This window comes from Dryas octopetala, chromosome 8 (assembly GCF_963921425.1).
Source record: "Dryas octopetala chromosome 8, drDryOcto1.1, whole genome shotgun sequence".
NCBI classification, from domain to species: Eukaryota; Viridiplantae; Streptophyta; class Magnoliopsida; order Rosales; family Rosaceae; genus Dryas; species Dryas octopetala.
Window position 1 is genome coordinate 8282117 of NC_141373.1, and position 7181 is coordinate 8289297.

The 7181-nt window shown below is 33.9% G+C and overlaps 1 pseudogene; it reads right to left on the bottom strand.

Moving 5' to 3' along the window:
• Positions 1 to 534: 534 nt before the first annotated feature.
• On the bottom strand, positions 535 to 2036 carry LOC147276828 (methyl jasmonate esterase 1 pseudogene; annotated as a pseudogene).
• Between the last annotated feature and the right edge of the window lie 5145 nt (positions 2037 to 7181).

Below are 7181 nucleotides of genomic sequence, written 5' to 3' on the forward strand. Positions count from 1 at the left end.
GATTTTGGAGAGCCATGTGATTATTGATTTTGGAGTGGGCATCACTTACTTTTTTATTCCCAAATATAAATAAACACAAGGCTGGAGTGAAATGAGAGTGACTCATATTCTTTCCACTCTCATTCCTTGTTAATAAATGTGTCATTATGGTATAGTATTAATACATATACATGTGTTATAATACCACATAGCAGCGTGCCGGTCACATTGAAAAATTAGTTGGTGTATTGAATTTATTTTTTAATTCATTTTTTTATTGAGGATAAAATATAAATTTTTGAAATTCTTTTGGAGGGGAGAGTGTATTGAGAAATTGAGTTTAGTACTTTCGTTTATTGTTTTGATAGTCAGGATGCCAACCATTTAAGTGAAATGGAACTGTTTTTTTAAAGCAACACAAAACTTGTGCTTCTACCATGCAATATTTGCAATTAATCACATTATTATGAGCTACACATGATGCTCATTAGCCTAATAGGAGAAGATAAAGCCAATTTCCATGGCTTTTTATTTTTAAAATAAAAAACTCAACAATCACAAATATTTTTCAGCAATTCTTTGGAGATGCACCCAAAGCTCTAATGGCTTAGACATCATGACCATGTGATCAGATCCTGTGATTTCCACCACACGATTTGGCCGATTTTTCTCAATCATCCACCGTTGAAAAATCCTTCTTCCCACCAAATCTCCATCGGATATTATAAAAACCCGATTGACTGACCCGTACTTCTCATTGGATAGCTTGAGTTCCTTGGACATGTCCTCTTCACTGAACAAACGCAGTGGTCTCAGTAACATGATGCCCAGTGCTATATCCTGGAGCAAAATATGACCCATTACTTGAACCGTCAGATCTTGTAGGTTGAAGACAATTGTACGGTTAGATTTTACTTACCTCAATTGGGCTAAGTTGGTACACCCTTGTTAATAAGTATAATGGGCCGAATATGAAAGTGGTTGGAGGGTTGTTTGGGCCTTGGTCATATGTGTATCGACTGTCCAATAGAGATTCTTGTCTCCCGAATGACTTCAATTCCATCAGAAATTCAGAATAAGACCCAAAAACAAATAATTAGAACATAAAAAAGCTGGAAAGTTTCCCAAAAAAAAATCGTCAAACGCACTGTATCATCAGACTCTTATAATAAATCAATGATATCAACTTATTATTGGTCTATTGGCATTTTTCATCATTTTAGATTCTATGTTTGAATTCCCTTTGTCATATACAAAAGAAAAAAACCTAATAAAAATAAATGGGAGTAATTAGCGTTTAATGGTTTCATATGAATTTTACTAGAATGCGATATATTGCGTCACATATAGAAGAATCGTACCACATAAATGAATTGAGTGTTGTTATTTACACCCAATGATTCATTGATTCATTATGCCCAACACCCACATTTTTTTTTTGAATTTTTCAATTCTGCCCTTTCCAATAGCTCCTACTTTTTTTTTTCTTTAAAAATTTAATAAAAATTATGAAAAGGGTATAACTAGAATATCTTGGATGTTGGGTGTAGTGATCATATATTTGGGTGTGATAACAATAAAGAGCAAATGCAAAGTAGTGGTACCTCTTGATTAAGAGTGGAAATGTTGAGGGAAGGGCCAGGCATCAAGGCAGTGACAAAAACAGCTACAGAAATCTTACTCGGAAACCTTTCCATGGCTTGAGAAATGGCCAACCCACCAAGACTATGACCCACAAGGATGACCCTTTCATGTGGAGGAAGGGATTCCATGAATTCCCTCAAGGGCTTGAAGAAGTCAGAAATTGATTCCAAGTCCTTTGCCTGCTGTGGCTCAACCCCAGAAGCAGCCAAGTCTAGGGCAGTGAAATTGTGGCCAGAGGACTTTATTAGGGTCACAAGCTTGTACCAAGACCAAGCTCCAAAGCAGGACCCATGAACTAAAACAAAGTGCTTCTTGTCAGATTGTGTGGGCTTTGATTCTATCTTGTTTAGCACACAGAGAAGAATGATTAGAAGAGTGAGTGATATGGTCAAATGATGCTTTCTTTGATCCATGTGTGTTTGGGTTAATTGGTACGTTACACAGTTACAGTACTATATTGATTAGGAAGCATATATATTATGTTTGTTGTTTATCAATTTATACTCCACAAGTTCAGCGGGTTAGGTTTTGACTAGAAGCTATTCTTCGACAAATCATTTTCTTGAAGATGATGTGATAAGGTTTCGACCATTTTTCCTTTCATTGAATTTGACTGCAATTTAAAATTCTAGGGCTATCTAGTTTGAACGGGGCTGGTTTTGTTTTTATTTTTTATTTTGTCACACAAGTATAAAGTGATCGAATTGTCTTGTATATTTTATAATCTTAAATAAGTCTAAGTTGAATGAACGTGTTTTTTTATTTGTTATTATTTTTTGGTTTGGAGATGGGGAATCAATACAAACCCGGAGGAAAGTCGGGTTATTACCCACGTGTTCATCCCAAACAGGTCCACCTGTCAAGAAGGGAAACATCACAAGCAAATATAGTGCCATCACCTGTTCACAAAAGGTGAGTAATCATCATCACTCTCACTGACTGTTGTTCATCGATCTTGTACACTTAATGACTTAACCGTAGGAGATCCTTTGGCCGGTGCCACACCGGTGCCTAGATGACTCACTGCGGTTTGTTTATTGTACACAGGGCGATTGACAAGCTTACCGAACTAGATCCTCAGAGACCACCGACGAAGGCAACTCAACCACCGACCTGTTTTTGTTAATTGTTCAACAACACAAGTGATGAAGGAATTAAATTGATGTTAACCTGTCAATACGTGCGGTTTATAGCTTTGGTGGGAAAAGCACTCTCTCAAACACGGTGGCAAGGGTTCCACTTGCCTTCTCGCTCTACTACGAATCGTTACTTTACTTACAATCTCTATGAAATAACTTATTTTCTAAATTAATAAAATCATTAGATTGATTGTAGTGGCTGACACACACCAGTACACCACAAATGTCGATATCAACAAACCTCAACTTATTCAAACATGTTATGCTTGCCTCATTTCTCTGAAATTAATCTCTAATTTTACGAGTTAGAGTCATATATTCTTCATATGTCATCTCATAGTCAAAACTCAGTACTAGTTTTGTGCATCATCACGAGATGAACAGAAGCAAAAGAATATTCAAGAAGCAAAAGAAAATGAATGATGAAGAAGAAATAAATGAAGCTCTTAGATTGATTAATGAGATGAAGTTACAGAGAACGAGAGATACACAAAGCTTAATTATATCAAGAGTCAGCTAAACCAACGAAACAGACTAACAAGACTAACAACAATTTCAACTAACTCATTCCTTTCTAACTGAGTAATCCACATGTCACATTTCTATTGGCCAATACTAACTAATCCTTTTAACAACTAGAGCCACTAGAATTCTGACAGCTGTATACTTAACATCCCCCTCAACCTCAGCAAGGGGACCAAGTCTGACGTTGCCATGACATATGATTACCAGCAAGAATTGTGTGCTCCACTTCTTCAACCTTGCTTTCAATCTCTGAAACTACATACATATATAGTTCTTATCTAGCCATCATTCTCCAACAAGATATCCACTTAATTCGTTTCTTAGTAATGCTTTTGTGAATACCTTTTTGTGTAGTAATGTTAGATCAATTATTCATAAGGAAAGTATAGAGTTATTTGATTGGTCTATTATATACCATCAAAATTTAAGGCCGGCGGTTAATTAATTGTATTGGATTAGTGGCTTCTTTGGTCATTTTGTGCTACATATTGCTTTTTTCTTTCTTTCTTTTTGTATATTGCTAAAATAATTTGTTACCAATTAAGTTGTTTGGGCCTAAGTTATTTCCATCATTTCGGGTTATATCATTTAAATGCCTTTCTTCATGTTTTATTGACATGTTGAAATTTTTTGAAAGGCTAAGATTAGAAGTGTACATGGTACCATTTTAATCGAGTAGAGGACCAACAACATCATAGGCATGGTTTTGTCCAACAACATTCTTATAAAGCATAGCCTTTCCTATTCTCGTAAGAAATGGAGTAGTGTGTGGGTCTCTCTCACTCTTCCTCTCTCTATCGACTAGGGTGGAGACAAGATTCTATGTTAGAGGGCTGAAATATAAATATTTAATTCTCACCAATATCTCACCAAATAATTTTAATATATAGTGTCTAAAATTTTTTTTCTATAACTATTCTTATTATTACAAAAAAATAGTATGAAATTGTAAAGTTGTGTACATATACATATATTAAATTCTCATATAATTAGTATGAATATATGGTATGACACATTCTTGGAATGAAACTACACCAAAAATATATTCATAAAATTTTTGTAAATTCATATACATATATATACAACTAGAGTTTATTTATTATGAGCATGTTAAGAAATTATGGTTGGAATAATATGTTTTATACATTTGTTGCACTAATCATCAACATCATCAATTGTCTTTAACGCTTTGTGTAATACCTAGTTTTTAAATGTTAATTTTCTTATTTGATTTAATAGAGGGATTTTATTTAAGAAATTGACAAGATGTATGGTTCTTAAAACAAAGGAAACTTATAAGAATAAATTATCAATGGTTGTAGCTTTTTACAAGTATAAATGTGGGGGAAAAAAATTAATTACATACAAAAAGTTGGGCTAAGAATAAAATACAAAATAATGGGGTTCAAATAAATCCAATCTTAAAAAAAAAAAAAAAAAAGGATCAATTAGGGCAGTGATATTGTGACCAGAGGACTCTATTAGGGTCACAACTCACAAGCTAGCTTGTACCAAGACCAAGCTCCAAATTTGACCAAAAAAAAAAGAAAAGACCAAGCTCCAAAGCAGGACCCATGGACTAAAACAAAGTGCTTCTTGTTAGGTTGTGTGGGCTTTGATTCTATCTTGTTTGGCACACAGAGAAAAATGATTAGAAGAGTGAGTGATATGGTGAAATGATGGTTTCTTTGATCCATGTGTGTTTGGGTTGGTTACATAGTTACACTATATATATTGATTAGGAAGCATACATGCATATATATACATATGTTTGTTGTTTACCAATTTATACTCATCAAGTTCAGCGGGTTAGGTTTTGACAAGAAGCTATTCTTGGACGTACAAATCATTCTCTTGAAGATGATGTGATCAACTTTTATATTCAACCATTTTTCCTTTTTATTAAATTTGACTACAATTTAAAGTTGTATCTCCAGAGAATATAAGGTTAGCATTTGTCTAGAAGAGTGACTTTAATGTGATTGGTAGAAATATATCATCTAAACAGACACATGTGACTCACTCAATCGCAAAAGGATGAACATAAAACCAACTTTAAACCTCCTAGATTCAAACATTCACAAATACAAAATATAAAAGATTTTACACATGTTATGTGTGATAAGTGATTAGAGGTATCTAGTCTTTGCTTAAAACTATATATAACACTTAGTCTCTTGACACGTATTTTGCGCATACAAATTAACTATATTTTTCTTCTATTGCGCATATAATTTTTTTAAAAGATGTTGTTTTAATGGTTCACTTAAAGTTATACAATATAGATGACAGAGCTAGTGAGCCATGTGGGTTTTTCTTGTTAAAAAAGAAAAATTAATAAGTAAATTAAATAAACGTCTTGCAACATATTGGACCCCTTCAAATTATATAAAACAATTGAATTTGATTTTTCTCTTGTTATCTTTGTCACGTTATTTTTGTTATTAGACATATAACGTGAACACTATGAATTTGATCCCTAGGCAATAAATATATTTAGCACCTATGAGCACATGGCTACATGACACATATCCTCGATCTTCACTAATCGAACGTTTCGGTTTCATTAATTATTAACATTGCTGATGCCATTGGTGAAAACAAATTTCAATCTTGAATCTTGTAGGATTATTATGATCGAATGGTTGGCGAGAACGTGTATTGATTGCAATAAGATTTCAGCCTTGTACATTTTTTTTTTTTGGTCTTAGTGAGGTATTTTTTTGGACGAGTTAAATTCTACTTCTCTTATAGGGTGCTTTAAGTAAAGGACAATAAATATGATTTCATTACCACAATGACAGTCGGTTGCAATAATAATTTTCAAGACAAAAATTACGGTGAAGTGTTCGACAGCTGTATTTGTAAAATTTAAGGCACGTGCATTTGTTAACATTACAGGCTTTACAGCTACATTATATATTTTGAATAAAACCCCTAATTTTAAATATTTAATCAACAAATCTCTTAAAACACATTATAAACAACTAAATCAACCCAACAAATATCAAGATGTAAGTAAAAAATAAAAAATAAAAAAATTGAACGCTAATTGCAGATACTGATGCAGCTCAATTTGCAGATGCAATTATAACAAGTGCTCAAGCTTCATCAACTCTGTCAATTCCTTCCATACCGAAATTAGTGTCATCGGGATTTGTAGGTCGAAAGTTGCTCGGAAAATCTCTTAAACAGATATCTGTCATTTACAAATTGGTCTTATTTGTGCAATAGTCTATGTTTATGAAATTGTAAATTAAGTGGAGGGCTTCGTATCAAAATATGACACATAAGGGAGGTCTCTTTTTTTTTTTTTTGTTCTTTTCAGAAGGGAGATCTCTCATATGTCTCTCCTTTTTAGCTCTGATGCTTTTTCATTGTAAATTGTAACACTCATTTGTTTATAGTGAAACAGAGCACAACTAAAGTAGACGTAGTTCTAATCCAAATAAGATCGGATCAACCACTATACACTTTCGTGTTCTCCTATTTTTGAGCATCAATTAACAGTTATATATTAATTTGAGTGTGTACCTTTTTTCAATCAAAGCGCGATATTGATTATATGCCATGAAGCTGATGCATGCAGTGATCGTGTAGACCAGTGCGGTGGGGATTCCAAGTTCTTCAGCGGCTGTGATGGAGAAGGTCGACATGAAACCATCTGAAACTAAAGTGAGGAGATCACAAAACGGAGCCAACAAGTTATTTTTTTCTGACGGCCTCACAAACTAAAGTGAGGTCTTGGGTGGCATTTGAATCTGATCGAATCTGAATCTGGAAGGCCATCTGAGATGGTTTCGAACTGAAAATCGGGCAAGCCATCGAGAGAGTTGGGGCCTGGAGATATAAGAAAGCGCATGCATATGGTTGAACTTAACTCTGTCTTTGACA